General features: G+C 49.8%; 1 protein-coding gene and 1 long non-coding RNA gene across 2 annotated transcripts in view; both read left to right on the plus strand.

Moving 5' to 3' along the window:
• IL27RA (interleukin 27 receptor subunit alpha) overlaps positions 1–16,425 on the plus strand; it is a 262,144-nt gene that overhangs the window by 121,026 nt on the left and 124,693 nt on the right. The gene's annotated exons all lie outside the window — the stretch shown is intronic.
• On the plus strand, positions 4,330–5,610 carry LOC144773291 (uncharacterized). The gene is made up of 3 exons (XR_013599947.1): positions 4,330–4,653; positions 4,726–4,833; positions 5,213–5,610. It is a non-coding gene; the product is annotated as an uncharacterized LOC144773291 (long non-coding RNA).

Consider the following 16,425-nt stretch of genomic DNA (forward strand, 5'->3'; position numbering starts at 1 on the left):
TAGTATCGTCTGTGATATGTGTGTGGAGGGCGTGCCACAGCTGTAGCTATTTATAGATTTGGGATGGGTGGAGGGAATAGCGGGTCTGGAGGTCCTGAAATGAATGCATGTGGCCGTTAGCCCAGAAATCCCCAAGTTGTGAGATTCCGATAAGGTCCCACGATTTAAACCCTTGCAGCCCACTAACCTCTTGGAGCCAAGTTCCCTGCCAAAGGGGTGTACATTGGGTCAGCTTACGCGTCTAGCGAGTGTGGCGTAATGAGGCCCGCCAGGCCAGCAGCACGGAACGTGCCGCATCAGGCAGCTGAGATGGAATGGACCACCGGTACATCAGTGATTGGATTTTGGGTAGACCTAGTAAGCTCAGCTCGAGCCGGTAGGCAGGGTCGGACCAGCCCCCCTTGAAGCAGTCGTGGATTACTAGGAGATGCGCAGCCAAGAAATAAAGATATAGGGGCGTCATCCTCCATACCCCCATCAAAGGAGGGGATCTGGCAGATGGTCATGGCCAAGCGCACCCTCCTCCCACCCCAGAGAAATTTGGTGACAAGACTGTCCAGTTCCCTGAACCAGGTCCTAGGAAAGCAGAAGGGCGCGTTCTGGAGGACGTAAAGAAATCTGGGGAGGATCATCATTTTGAACAGGGCGACCCTCCCTAGGGGATTCAGAGGCATCATCTTCCACTGTTGAAGATCCTCTTTAGCCTTCTTCGCCAATGAGGTAACGTTGAGAGACCATCTCAGTTCTGGAACAAGGGTGCCCCATATCCCCAAGTATTTGAATGAATGACGCCGAAGCGGTATGGTGGATTGCCAATCGTAACAGTCCCTGGGTAGGTGCAATGGGACCAGTACCGACTTCCCCGGGTTAAGCCGGAGACAAGAGGCTTGCCTGAAGGACTGCAAGATCTGGAGACAGTGTGGTCCCGAAAAGACGGGTTCGGCCAGAAAGAGCAGGACGTCGTCCGCATATAGGGCGAACTTGTCCCCTTCTGTGTTGGGCCATTCCCATCCATGAATACGATCCTCGGCCGGCACCAGGGAGGATAGGGGCTCCATCGCTAGGGCGAAGAACAAAGGTGAAAGGGAGCAGCCCTGCCTTGTTTCCCTGTTAATAGGGAAGGCCTCTGATAACACACCATTGACCAACACGTGCGCTCGTGGTTGGGCATAGAGGACAATGACCAGATCCCTAAAGTGTGGTCTGAACCCCGTCTCGACCAATACGTCCATTAGGTATGCCCAGTCCACCGAGTCTAAGACCTTTTCAAAATCTATGAGAAGGAGTGCTAGGTATGGAGTGAGTAAATGCAGATAGGCTAGGGCCAGCTGTCGCCTCCAAAGACCGTGTCAGGTCCCACGCATAGGCATGAAGCCACACTGGTCTGGATGAACCAGCAGGGACAGATATGGCTTCAGTCGTTGAGCGAGGATGGTGGCATACAACTTGATTTCCGTGTTGAGGAGGGCGATAGTTAGATAGTCCACGCAGTGACGGGAGTGGGGCTGGGATTTCGATAGGACCACAATGGTAGCGATGTCCGTCTCGGGTGGGAAGGAACCTTTCTCCAATGCTTCCTCAAATAAGTCTACCAGGCGGGGCACAAGAGTTTCGCGATACAGCGCGTTGTTCTTCCTTTCTACAGCCAGTAATTAGTATTTCAGTGGGTGTGACTGAGGTGTGAAATTACTCATAGCATAGGGACAAAAAGCCTGAGGTTTGGGAAGATGGTGTTGTGCTCTTGACAGGGTGGTCTGTGGGCTGGGCCCAACCAGTTCATTAACTTCAGAGGCCTGCCTTGTCACAATCAGATGCAGGTAACCCTCAGGCCTGCACCCTTATTTTGTCCTTCCAGCTGGACCACCATCAATTACAGCGGACCTCTTGCTGATATCACAGTGCCGGATCCTATTTAAGTGTCAAGACCTGCTTGACTGGTTTGCTGGGGTTTTTCATATTGTGTGTATCTACTGTCTGGTTGCTGAAATCTTAGCTTTGTCCTATCAGACTACTAACTTGTTGGGTATACAGGGACTACCTAAAACTGAATTTTAGTGTTAGATGTGTGGAGACTGTCCAAAAGAAGGGAACCAGTATGGGCGCAACATGTGCGCCGAGCCTGGCTTGTATATACGTGAGCCTATTTGAAAAGAAGCACGTGTACAATGAAGTGAGTCCCTCGAAATTGGGCTCGCTTCATTGATGACATATTTTTTATCTGGCAGGGGAGCATAGAACTCCTAGAAGAATTTCTAAGCTGGCTGAATCTAGGGGACCCAAACCTGAGATTTACAGCAGTATACAGCAGGTCCAAGGTCAATTTCTTGGACATATGTATTAAGAGTCAAGACCATCATTTAAAAGTGGAACTATATAAAAAAGAGTCGGATAGGAATACAATCCTCCATTACTCTAGTTACCATCCAAAGAGTCAGAAGGACTCGATACCACTCGGCGAGTTCCTTCGTCTCAGAAGAAATTGTACAGATCTCACAGATTTTCACAAACATGCCCAAGAAATGAAAAAGAAATTTAAGGACCGGGGCTACCCCAAAAAACTGATAAGTCACTCCCTCAAAAGAGCACAGTACTATAATAGGGATTGTCTGATCAACAAAACGGACAACAAGAAAACACTAGACAAAATAGTGATGGTAAGCCAACATTCAGTCATAGCCAACCAAATTAAAAACATTATAAACCACAATTGGAAAATCTTAAATACTGGCCCAGATGTGACCCCTTTGGAACGTCCCATGTACGCGTATAGGAAGAACAAGAACCTCAGGTCGAACCTGGTGCACACGTACAGGGAGGACAAGATAGGAATTCAAACAACCCTGAGTGGACAGAAAGCAACAGGGAATAACAAATGTGGTAACTGCTGCATTTGTGAGCTATGTATAGTCACCAAAACAGTGGAACATAATGGTGCGAACCACACAATCACCACCCTTAACAACTGCAAGACAAAGAATGCCGTATATATGATCCTGTGTCCATGCAACCAGGCATATATAGGTGAAACAGGAAGAGAAGTAAGGCTTAGGATAGGGGAACATAAGTCTGCGATTAACAACAATAAAGAAAACGCCCCCCTTGTAGCTCACTGGAAGGAAACTGGACACAAAACAAAGGACCTCAGATGGGTTATTCTGGAAAGGATCAGGGAACTCACCAGATCGGGTGACAGTACCAGGAGACGAAAATTACAGGAACAATGGTATATGGTTAAATTCAATACCATTAAAAAAGGTCTAAACTCCAGGGAAGAATGGGAGGCTCTTATTTAACATACCAGCAATAGTTGACTTAGTAGGAATAACGTTATTCCTTTAAAGATAACCTGCAATCCTTGAAAATATACACATCAAATGATATGGAGATGTAGTATTTTGACCACCACTACAAGATGGCGCCCAGATTTAGGGGCTGACCTGGTCGACCGATTGGCTGGGTCTGGCGTAGGTAGCCCTGCATCGGTAACCAGGATGCCCCTACCCTAGATGGCAAAATGGGATCACTAGCGAATAAAAACAGCAGTGCTGGTGTAAACAATAAAACAATGCGCACTAACTGGGAAATAATGCCCCACTATGTCGATGCACAGCGCGAGGGAAACATTCCAAATAGTAGGAGTGTGCACCATATCAATAAAAAGGAAAATATAAAAAGAGATACATTAAGCCAACCGCGAATGTAGCGGGATGCCACACGGACAGATCCTCCCATAGAAAAACGGGGACATTATATCATTTAAAGATGGCGCCCAGGCTCACGGCGGGTCCGACGGCGCGCACACAGCGATTCGCACATGACAGGTGTAGGGAATTAGTCAATTAAAGTGAGTTATAAAACTCCCGCGAAACCAACACACTCCAGACGAGTGCAGGAACGAGGCAGAAGCGATCGATCAGCTACATAACGGTGAGTGTAGATCTTATCCCCGGGTCCCTGTCCCTGCCCCCTCCCTGTTTCCCAGGCAGAAGGGGAACCGCTTTTCCGTAAAAGCTGAGAGCATAGCACGGGAGACCCTTAGTTTTAGGCAGACAGGAGGCACTTTGTCACTACAAAGCCCACACCTCATACTGGAAGAGTAATACGTAACCAGGGCGGGGGCGGTGAAAATAGATTACCTGCATATGACTATGTTTGTAGTTGAAGGATGGGACCGGTAGGTCATATACAAGTAATTGCATATTGCAGGCACTAAACCGGCATAGCTAACACTGTGGGTACCAAGCAGGAGACATAAGTAATACTGAGCGCAGGCACTTAAACAAATAAGAGAATTTAAGAAAAGCAAAATACCAGATACACCATACATGCCTCAATAGAGTTAACAGTACATTCTTGCATAGAACAGAAGAGAAATGTGACGATGTTATTCCTATGTTCACTCAACAGAACATATCCAGTTCAGCAGCAGACGAATGACTACATATGCCCGTTCTAAACAAGTTTTAAAAATATCTGAGGTAAGAGCTTACTTCTAAAAATAAGGATGGGAATGTAAAAATAGAGTATATAAAATAGTTTAGTGAAAAATTACTGTATATTTTACCATCACAGATACACTACAAGTGGGCAGTTGCCTGACAACTAAACAACCAAGGAACCCCATCAAAAGGAGCTTTTGGTTACAAGAGAGAGGTAAATAGAAAAATAAATAACTATCCCCAAGCGCACAAACGAGGGGAATTTCTATCTAAAACCTAAGAAAAGCTCTATTTTTCATTAACAGAAGGGCACCAAGGACTATATGTGTAGCACCAAAAGAGGGAGACCTTAAGGAGACCCCATTTTTTGAGCGCCCACAATACGGCACCAAGGGTGAGAATCTATACTTTTCTTCTCTCTTTGGTCCATGGGTTTATTAGTTCCTTCTTCCCAATTGGTCTTCCACAAGGAATAAGACTTGTAGGGCCTGTATAGTATATGTGAAGTAAATGTATGCTAAGGAGCTAAGAGGCCAAATCAGAGGCTTTTGAACTAATGCAAACATCACTGTGTAATGATATGTACGAGAGAAGTAAATGTACGGTCACTAGGAACTGCATATGGTTGAAAGAATAACAGCAGTAAGAACCAATAGTGTGAAGCCTGAGTGGGTATACGCCAACCACAAGAGCTCAACCATTAGAGCAAAAACAGACAATAGACGTTAATGCATAATATCTGACAGTGCATATGTTTCCTAATATATTCACAGATACGGTATATTCATCCGTTCCCTGAAACCCCAGAAACAAGAAGTCCTGAGGAAGGTGCTACGATATCAAGTGACAAGCACCGAAACGCGTCGACGCACTGTTTTGATCCAAAAGAATCCAACCAGGGCCAGATTGAGCTTCAGATGGGCATTAGGTCTCTCCACTAAAGCTAGAGAGTATTTAAACCGTCTATGGCCATTGGATCTTGTCAAATATAGTGGCAGAAATATTAAGTGGGCCACTTAGATATGAGGGGTTTATTGTAAATTTGCTTTGTTTGTTGTTTACTGTGAATATATCTTGATTGCTTTTCCATTTATTGTGTATCTTGATTGATTTTCCATTTATTGTGTATCATAATATTGTGGTGATGTAACATTGTTTAATAATTATTCTTAACCCACCGGGATATGTTATCTTGGTTTTTAATTATTTTGGATGAATTTTATCTTGTTTTTATTGTCTATTTGTATACAATTCGAATAAATCTAGATTGTTTAGCAAGACTATTTCTTTGTGGAAATCCATCCTTATGCTTGTCTGAATACCTATGATATACTGTGACCTCTCCTTGTATTACAAGAAAGGTCTGTGTAAGAAGTAGACTATTCGACTCCAGGGATCCCCCCCTTGACTAGATGTGTGGAGACTCCAAGATTATCTTAGTACACTACACACATGCACGCATCCATGTGTGCGTGAGCGCACACACACACACACACATACACACACACTTTAGTGTGGCAGAAGCCTTGAGCCATCTTGAAAATACCCATAGTGGGTATGGTTAGCCCCAGGAATCTTTACCCCATTGGTAATGGTGTCCCCAGTTTTCAGTCCCACACTCTAGCTCATGTCAGGCACAAATGTAGCATTTTCACGCACCTACATCAGAATACTCCTGGACCTGAGGTTGGTCAGTATAGGACTGAACCTGCTGTCTGCAACCTGAGAAGAGTCCTGGAGGACTGGGACTGCTTTCTCTCATGTACCCAGGACAAATAAGTGGATGCCAAGGGCCATAAGGCTGATCTCCTGTTAAAGCTATAGAGACAAAACAAGCTACAAAGGCCTTTTTCTATAACTGCCCAGATGCCCATCAGTGGCAACTGGGCCTGGACTGAACCATCACGTTAGCCTCTGCTTGCCACCCTGTGAGCATCTAAGTGTCTCCCATGAGGTCCTGTGGGGCTTTAGAAGTGTACTCCTGTGGTGGATTGAGACTTAAAGGACTAAAGTCGGAAAATAAAATGTTTAACTAGGACAAACCTGGTAAGTGTATCTGACATGTGCTCCATCACGGTTTCCATCAAATTACTTCATGTTGCACTGTGTTAATTATCACTGGCAGTTTGTACTTTGTGGCGCTATTTCTACTTAAAAGTTTAAAAATTCACCTCTCCGGCTCTTTTTATTGGATTTTTGTGTCCTTTTGTTTATTACATTTTAATCTATTTTTTATTTCGTTTTGGATTTTTTTATTGTGTTGTTTTTGGACTTTATTACTGTTTTAGTACTACATAAATAATGTACACACTACCTCTAAGTTAAACCTGTCTGCTCTGTGCCGTAGCTACCAGGGTGTTGAGATGAGGATTATTTAGTAACTTTAATGGTTTACCGTAACAAGGGTTATGATTATTACTTGAGCTGGGTACTTACTCCTCTCTACTAATAGCCCAATTTCTAAGAGAGTGTGGGGTAGGTGTAGGGAAAGGGTTTGCATGACTCTAAGTATCTTAGGCACAAGGCTCATCTTCTCTGCAGCGTTGCTACCTAACCAAGAAAGTTCCCCTCCCCCAACTCCAGATTTGTTTGTCTAAGGCTGTATTGAGAAGGTCCGCGTAACTGGTGTTCCAGGGAAGTCTTTCTTGTTCTGGGACTGTGAGGTTAAGGGCCTGTGATTTCTGGATGTTTACTTTGAAGCCTGACATGGTGCTAAATGCCTTGAGCTCATTCAGTAGGGCCGGCAGGGAGGAGAGGGGTTGTGTGAGAGTCACCATAACGTCATCTGCGTATAGGGATATTCTTTGCGACTGATAGTTATACCTTTAAATGTGTATTTTCTCAGATTCATTCAGCAAGCGGCTCCATATAGAGGGCGAACAGGAGAGGGGGCTGTCTTCTCGCCAACCCTTGGCTATAGTGAAGGGGGGTCAAGCGATTGACTCTCACCCTTGCTTTAAGACTGATGTAGCTGCAGCTCACCCATTTTTGTAATCACTCCCCAGACCGGCCCCATCAAGTATGTTCCAGATCAAAGGCTAATGCAGTCGAACAAATACCTTTTCAGCATCCATAGATATGAGAAGTGCAGGGGTGTGGGATCGGACTGCCTTATCTATAAGGTGTGATAATCGTTTAGTACTATTACGTCAGCCCCTCTGTGGTATAAAGCTGGCTTGATCCAGGTCTATGAGGCTTTGCATGTAAGGGTTGAGGCGAGAGGCTAATATGCAGCTAAAGAGTTTAGCATTGACATTCAGCAATGAGATGGGTCAGTAGGAATAGCACTTTGTGGTATCTTTTCCAGGTTTGGGTATTACTGTAATCGCTGCCTCATGAGTCTGTGATGGTGCCTCTGTCTCCAAATGAATTGTAGAGGTGGGTGAGGGTGGGGGCCAGTTGGGCACTGAAAGTTTTATCGAAACTGGGTGTGAACCTATTTTGTCATGGGACCATCCCAGATTGAATTAGAGCTATACTAGAGAGGACTTCACCTAGGCAAATCTCTTCTTCTAATGAGAGCGCTTCTGGTGTTGGCAAGGTGGTGGTGTGGCAGTCAGAGAGGTAAGTGGCTTGTTCTGGGAGTGCTGTGTCCTCCACCCAATACAGGTCAGCATTGAAATGCTCAAAGGCGTGTGCAATTTCCTTATGGGAACGGATGCTGCACCCTTCCTGCCTTTGAATCTCTATAATCCTGCTTTTGTGGTTCTGGACCCGCAATTTATTTGCCAAGAGTTGCCCCGCATTGTTGCCTCCTGCACAGTAGTTTTGTTTCGTACGTAGGAGTGCGTATTCTGACCCATCTAAATCTAGCACCCGAAGCTGCGTCCTAGCTAAGATCAATTGTCTCTCCACCCTGAAGGCTCCGGACTGCTTATGGCCCTCCCTGAGGTTCTACACACATTCCTCTAGAACAGTGCTTTATCCCTCTTTAATTTATTGAGACGAGCTGAGATGGCTACTAGAGTGCCACTAATGTCTGCTTTCAGGGAGTCCCACAATAGGGAGTTGGGGGTTTCAGTGTGTCATTTTTTTGAAGGAAGTACTGGATCACCTCCTTAACTTCCTCTATGGTAGAGTTATAAGATAGAAGGTTATTGTTAAGGCACCATGCTGTACGTGAAGTGGGTGGTCCTGGGATCAGGAAGGAAATATTGATGGGGAGTGATTTCAAAGTGCCACTACACCCTCCTCAGTCTGGGCTTGGGCTGTTAAAATACTGTGTGAGGTCAGAAAGAAGTCGAGCTGGGTATATGTTTGTTGGCGGCAGAGAAGAAGGTGAATTCTCTGTCAGTCCACTGCGTGCCGTCACCCTGTTGGTTTGGACAGTGTGATATGAATCAAGGATTCTGGTTGTGGGTGGAGAGTAGGAACCAACTGGGATAGGAACATAGATCTCAATCGCTCATTGGGAGCCACACTATCATTGTGGTATCCCATTTAGTTCCTGGGACTAGTGTTCATGTGGGTGGTTCTGCCAACCTGTTGTTATGACAAGTGGTGGTTTACCCATGCCTCTGGCTCTTTGTATTTAGTTGCTCGTGTGTGGGATAGGTGTGGTGCCCCGTTTTATAGGGCGCACTAAGCGGCGAGGATTCTGAGGCAAGGCAGCTGAACAATCCGTATGGGTCCTGATCTCTGTTTGCGCCATGATGCTGGAGTTGCTGCAGTACTGCTGAGCATTCCCGTCGGCTTTCATCTGCTGTTGACTTGTGTGCGGTCCTCTGAAAGATTTGCCACTCCCGCTTACCTTCTGGTTGTTGTAGTCCCAACTCTTGAGGTTGTTCCCTTTGAGAGGTCTCAGCGTTTGGGGACGTCTAGGCCTAGTATGTTTCAGGCTTCTTCCAAAGTACAAATCTTATGGATTTTGCTGTTCCACACGAAGATGAGGTGGAATGGGTGTCCCCATTTGTATTTGACACCTCGCTCATGGAGGAATGTAGTCGCAGGTTTAAGTAAACAACTTTGTTGAAGTGTGATGGGGACAGATCTTGGGAGAGCTATATTTTACTCCATTGAATAGAATGAGGCCTTGATCACGTACCTCTGCCATAATGACTTCCTTCTGCCAGTAGTGATGGACACAGGTGAGAATATTGGAGTGGTGACCAGGACATTGGACAGCCGCCCTGCACTGTGTGTGCTGTTGAGGACAATATCGTCCTCCAGGTCCTGGAGTATGTTGCGGAAGACGCAGGTGATGTAGCCCTCTAGGTCGCCTGGGTCTGCCAGAAGAGGGATGCCTCGGAGTCAAATATTAGAGTGGTGTGATCGGTTTTGAAGGGCTCCTAGGTGGATTTGTAGTTTAATCTTCTGGTCTTGGAGCTCTAATAATTTGTGCCTGTGGGCTCAACCTCTTCCTCCTTGGCATCATTGGAATTTTCTAAGGCGGCCACCCATTAACGAATCTCAACTGTGACATTTTTAACATGTTTGCAGCTCTCCAAGATGACATCGCCACAGAGATCAATTTCATCCCAGAGTATGCCAAACAGCGTCTCCATAAATGCACAGGTGATGGGTGCTTTTTTGGCTGTGTTATTCGACCCCCACAGCTGTGTGTCGGGGGAAGGCAGTCACTGCTGTGGCTTCACCACTTGGATCTGGCTTTTTGGAGGAGACCTTAGTGATCATTTCTTTAAGGGCAAGTCGTTTCAGATCCTTTGTGTTGCCATTGTTGCCTCCGGATTACACCACATAGAGGTTATCGAATGGGGAGAATCCTTCACCACCAGCCCCCCTTGTAACCTTAGGCCTCGTTAAGGGCCACAACCAGAGCAGAAGTCAGGTTGGGGCTCTTTGGGCTGCAGTTTAGTGTTCCACTCTGGGCCTAGGATTCTTTTTTGCTTCTCCCCCACAGTCACACATCCCATCACCCCCTGCCGTCGCCAGATCAAGGAAGGTAGGGTGAGTGCTGGTGGCCAACAGCGATACGGGAGAAGGCAGAAGGAGTGGGCTTCTCAGAACTCACCTCTTGTCCTGGTGTCAGGCTCTTCTGGCTGCTAGGTGTGTCTTCAGGTCTGCAGCATAGCTCCCGGCAGACAGGGAGGCCCGGGACTGCATCGCCAAGCAGCCACTGTTCGCTGTGGCCGGTCACCCAGCATGTTGGGTGCCTACGTGGCAGTGGCCATTTTAAAGAGCCACCAGATGTTGCGGGGTACCGGCCCTGGTCTTTTTCACAGCAATTGCAGGCCAAGGTGGCATATGTGAGGTCTCCTGGTCGGGGCTTTCCTCTCCATCAGCCACTGGGCACGGAAGTCGCTGATGTCGACCAGGGGCGCGGGCTGGCTGGAATGGATGATGGAGCTGTGCAGACGCTCCTACCCATCTACTTCTTCTGTGAATCTTATAATGATGTGGGATACACGGAATGGAAGTAGCAGTACAGAGTTTGTTACCGTAACACAGAGGAAGAACCTTTGAGCATCCTCTCCCGCTGCCAGGTCCTGCTGCTCTCAGTGCCACCCACAGTATTCCTCCTGACCTCATAGTTAGCATTGTTCTGATCTTTCCAGGGCATTTGTGTGAACCTGCTAACGGCGGGGGGACGCCATGCCACACACCTCCATTGTTACTGTCTTGGATGAAGGCAGCAATGTGGTATGTATTCACTTGGGAATGTGTTTTATGTGTTTATTCCTTAAACTCTTATCAGAAATCTGGCTTGTTTTTGGGGTTCTGATTCTTTGGAATCTCTTAAGTATGGGTTTCCTAGCAAGGGTCAGTGTGACTCTGCTGTCTTACCTGTATGCTGTGTAGCCGTGAGTTCCTGTATTTGGCTTCTTTCGAATAAAGTCTCAGCCTCTTGTCATTCAGCTTCTCCCCGATACTACATTTTGGTACCAGGAGTGGGGTGAGATGTTTTGACGGAGACCGTCCTGCTACTGCCCCAACAGTTGTGAACCCACCGGCTGTTCTTCAGCTTTGGCACTCTGGACCCTCTTATGCAAGGACCCCGTCGTTCATTCTCAGGTGTGCCGGTTTCATTTTACTTAAAGGTTAAGTTTAATGAGACAAGAACTCGGTTTGACTATTGGAAGTAACGGTCGCCCACCTCGCACTCTTTGCCAATTTTGCTTACATCACTGGAGCTGTCCGCTCCCATTGTTGCAGCTCACATCGGTATCCGGTATTGTTGTCATGCTCCAGCTTGTGTCTTTCTTCTAGCTGGGGGAGCCTGTGGACAACAGCTTCGCCAGTGTTTTCGTTCGGAGTCTTTGACCTGCTCCTGAATTGCGCGTCCACAAAGGATTCTGGAAGTGCGTGCTGTCTCAGCACGTACGGCGGCCATTTTTATTGAGTTTTTCTTCCAGTTTAAGGAATCGCATTCTCTGTTCTGCTTTTCAGTACACATCGCGCAATAACTACACTCCACGCTGTTACTTGAAGCGTAAAAGGCCATTTATTAGGACAAGGTTGCAATCATTTAGACTTATTAACAGTACATCAATGCATGAAATATACTTTTCCATAATCATTTTAGACTTATTAACAGTACATCAATGCATGAAATATACATTTCCATCCCATACCCACGCATTCTCCATTCTGCCTTTCCAAAACCATCTCACCTGTTTGACTCTTCTCCCATTCACTCGATAACCTCCTTCCTTTCCCCATTCTCACCTTCACTTGCCCTCCAAGCATCCTCTGTTGACTTTGCCTTTATTGCTCATTGCCTCCCATGCCCCACTATCAGTCACCTGTGTACCGTTTTCCCCCCACCCGAGGGGTGGATCTGCCCGTATGTGACTCCCCACCCCTCCAAAGTACCGCCAACCAGGGAACCCCCGGAGGGCGGTTCCCTGCCCCACCCCCCGTGTGCATCGAATGCATCCGCCACCATGTGGCGTCCGATGGCTGACCAGCCACCACCTTACCGCGCGTCTTGGGCACACAAATAACATATGCAAGGCAATCCCCGACCAGGAAAGACGCCCCCCTTTCGTGGCACAAAAAACCAAGCCCACTCGTGTTTGCAATCCGTGTAATCCGACCGTCATCGGGCCAAACCCTGTTGGTGACATGAGTCCCTCTTTGCCGGTGAACGACCATCCACCACCTGTATCTGTGCCCCAGATTCACCAATCACATTCCCAATCAGTTGTCAGGAAGCTGCCTGCCGTTTTATTTTAGGTGAACGACCATCCACCAAACATTACTGCGTCCTGCTACAAAGCACATTTTTCGGGCCATTCGATGCTCAAGGTGCCCCCCCCCCATGGTGACTGACCATCCACCACCATTCCTGCGCCTCCAGGAAGTCAAGAGGAATTCTGTCTAACATTGAGCACAACGAAAGTACCCCTCCAGGAGAAAACGGCCATCCACCCTCTGTTCGCCGCCAGTGCAACAGAGAAAAAATCACAGGCCAACATCCACCCCCTGCTTGCCGCCAGGCAATAAAGAAAAATCCACAGGCCAAACATCCACCCCCTGCTTGCCGCCAGTGCAGCAGAGAACAAATTCACAGGCCAAAAATCCACCCCCTGCTTGCCGCCAGTGCAACAGAGAACAAATTCACAGGCCAAACATCCACCCCCTGCTTGCCGCCAGAGCAACAGAGAAAATCCACAGGCCAAACATCCACCCCTGCTTGCCGCCAGAGCAACAGAGAAAAAATTCGCAGGCCAAACATCCACCCCCGGATTGCCGCCAGTGCAACAGAGAAAAATTCACAGGCCAAAAAGGCCATCCCCTGCTTGCCGCCAGAGAAACAGAGAAAAAAGTCCCAGGCCAAACACAGTCTCCACCAGGCACCCCCCGCGCGGCGAACGACCGCCCACCACCTGTACTTTGGCTCACAAGACCAACAACCGGCCCGGGCCACTCATTAGGCACCCAAGGTGTCCCCTCCATCGTTTCTGAGGTGAACGACCATCCACCCCTTGCACATCCATCCTTTGCCCCTGACCTGCACGGTCATCCACCTCATCTCCTATATCCCCATGCGTTGTATAATGTACTGTGGCCCCCACCACACTCAGTGAACGACCATTCACCAATCCATGCCTGCATTCCGTACCCAAAACGGTCTCGGGCCAAATTTTATGACCATGCCAGGCACCCCCCCGTGGACGACCATCCACTGCCTGTACCACTACTCCAATGTACGTGAGCAACAGCCCCCCACCATGCTCGGACCGCGACAGGCGGTTCCCTCTGACCAAAGGCCCCCACCATCAATCTCACACCGAACCGGTCTCCCCCCAAGCACAAAAAACCCTGCGCCCGACCAGGACGCCCTATGTTCTGTTCCTTGGAAACACATCCCCAGCCAAGTACCTCAGGATACTGCCAGCTTGACATAAACCCCGCAACTTCTCCCCTTCATGCGTCCTCAAGCAGGGCAACCCTACCGTCCCTGCGCCTTATGGCAATCGTCATGGCACCAACCCCCTCCCACAATGTCCTTCGCCCCGTCTCATACCGTTCACCACTCAATCATCGGGGATCCTGCCCAGGCCCCTCCACACCCCCGCTAGCGCACCTCCTGTGTTGACCACCAGCCGGGGGAAAAGCCCCCCCCCCCCCTCCAGGCGACAGCCCTGGCTCCTGCTCCACTCCCAGACCCCATGGTAGAAAAAGAACTAGTCCTGCCAGAAACGCATGGCGTTCCCCGGCCCCCCTTAAGGCTCAGTCAAGGAAAGTAAGGAAGCAGGTATGGAAGGTGCTGCCAGCGTGAAGTAGAGATCAGGTCCGCCAACTCCCTTAAAATCATGTATAAGACATTCGTACAATTCTGTACCTTCTAACTTCTATATTCAAAAGATATGCAACACTACAGGCAGCCAGCCTAAACCTCTGCCAAGCAAAAGCCCACACTCCAGTACCCACGGCACCACAGACACCTCCCTGCACACCCGATGCCCCGTCGGCGCACCCCTCCCAGGACCCACCCAATGACCACCGCCGTCGCGGCCCCCCGAACATCCGAGAAACCACACTCCTCCGCCAGGCAGGCCCGCCAAAGAACAACCCGGTTACGCACCAGGCCAAAGGCCAGGCCAAATGTCTCCCCCGTTGCTGAAAAAACCTCTACTGCACTCCCAACCTCCTCCATGCACAGTCCCTTGCGACCGTTCCACACACGCCCTTGCCCCCGAACAGACCGACACCAATACGCCGCTACGCCCAGCCCCCACTGCCCTCCTGTCCGGGCACACTGCCGTCACAACTACACCGCCCCCCGCTGCTCCCCAAAAGCTAAGCCCCCAAATTGGCACTACCAACTGCCCCGTCGCAATCCCAACCTAAGCTCCCTACAGTACCTTCCAACCTGCAGCTACCCATGAACCACACACTCCACGCCCCTGGCGGGCAGCACCAAACCCCAGGTCAAAAAGAAAACAAACTCACATAGACCTCAGCACACAGCGGCCCGATACCTCTCCACCATGGTACAGCTCCCCGCCCCCACCTCCAGGAAACTCCTTGCTACCGACAAAACACCCCCCAGGCCTCCCTGCCAAACAGCACCCCCCGCCTTCTCGGACGCGTCAGACGCTCGTCACCCTATGACGCTCACCCACCGAGAACCCCCGCGCAGCCGCCCTTCGACCTGTATACGCTGACATATCTGCGCATTCCTCCTGCACTCCGTTCGTGAGACCCCCCAAAACCCCCTAACTGCCATGCCACCAAACCCTGAAAACTAAAACCTCTGAACCTCCGGCATAACCTGCGCATCCGCTAAGTCACGATGTGAGGCAGTCCTCCGCCTACATGGTACACCAAAAACAGGCCTCCACCCCAGGAGCATCTAGCCCCCGCCTCCAGCTCCTCCACCCCCACCTTGCGCCCACATGACGCTGCACGCCGGCCCGCCCGTCATGGTGAGGGCAGCATCGCACCTCGCGGGAACACTCCCCCCGGTATAAACATCCAACCCCCGCGCCCCATCAACCTGAACACCAATGCCACGCCAAATGACCACATGGGAGCCGACCGGCCATCCCTGTCAACCTCCGTGAAACTAGCCACCCACACTGGGGCCCATCATTACACCTGCCGCAGCAGCACCGGTATAACCCCAAGACACCCCTACCTCTGCAGGGCATCGTCTCGGAAGCGCCATGATCCCGGCCCTAGCCGTAAACGTGTACCTAAAATTCGCTCCAGCACAGCTCCCCTTTTTCCCTGGGCGCCATGCCCATCACGGTCGTGCCCGCCGAACCTACCTCGGCCACCCTCGACCCCCGCCACCATAAAAAACCGTCCAACCACCATTTACCCTTCCGAAATAACCAGCCCTGCTCGCCCCAACTTCCAGTCAAATCCAACATCTCCACCACAAAACACCCACAGCCCACAACACCCTTCACCATCACACCCACCGACCCCCAGCACTTCAACAATCATGCCGACTCCCATACCGCACATACTGAACAGGTCACACCGCACATATGGAACATTGTCTGGATAAAACGTTGTAATGGACGCTGCGCTAATCCCCCGACGGAGGGCAGGCCGCCGCGGACCCCCCTGCTGCTTCGGACCAGCGTTAGGAGGCCGTAATGCGCCCCGCTGGTGTCACACACGCTGCCGAGCTGGACCGCCATCCTCAGTTCGCCTCCCCCACCGGGTCGCCAGAACCAGGTGGGCCCGAACACCACCGGGCCTCGTGCCGTCTCGGCCGTCCCCTGCATGCGTCCCTGATGCCCTACGCAGTGCCGCCAGCCAACTCCGCAGGGGCCCGAACCCCCCCCCCCAGCTATCGCCATTGCCCCGGGAACCAACCCAGATAGCGAGGGCTCCCTGTAGGGACGAGCCCCCCCCCCACTGCAGCAAAAGGAGGGGGGGGGGGGGCCGCAATACCTCAGCCAGCTCCGAGCGGCGGCGTCAACATGCGACGCCCCGCCTCACTGCCCCACCCCTGTTGGTAAATGCCCGCTACAACTAAAGCCCGCCTGCCTGTGGAATGGAGGAATGCCCCCAGGAGGCAAGGAGCAGCTACGTCCAGAAAAACCCACCTCATGACACAACT

The sequence above is a fragment of the Lissotriton helveticus genome, chromosome 1_1 (assembly GCF_964261635.1).
Source record: "Lissotriton helveticus chromosome 1_1, aLisHel1.1, whole genome shotgun sequence".
NCBI classification, from domain to species: domain Eukaryota; kingdom Metazoa; phylum Chordata; class Amphibia; order Caudata; family Salamandridae; genus Lissotriton; species Lissotriton helveticus.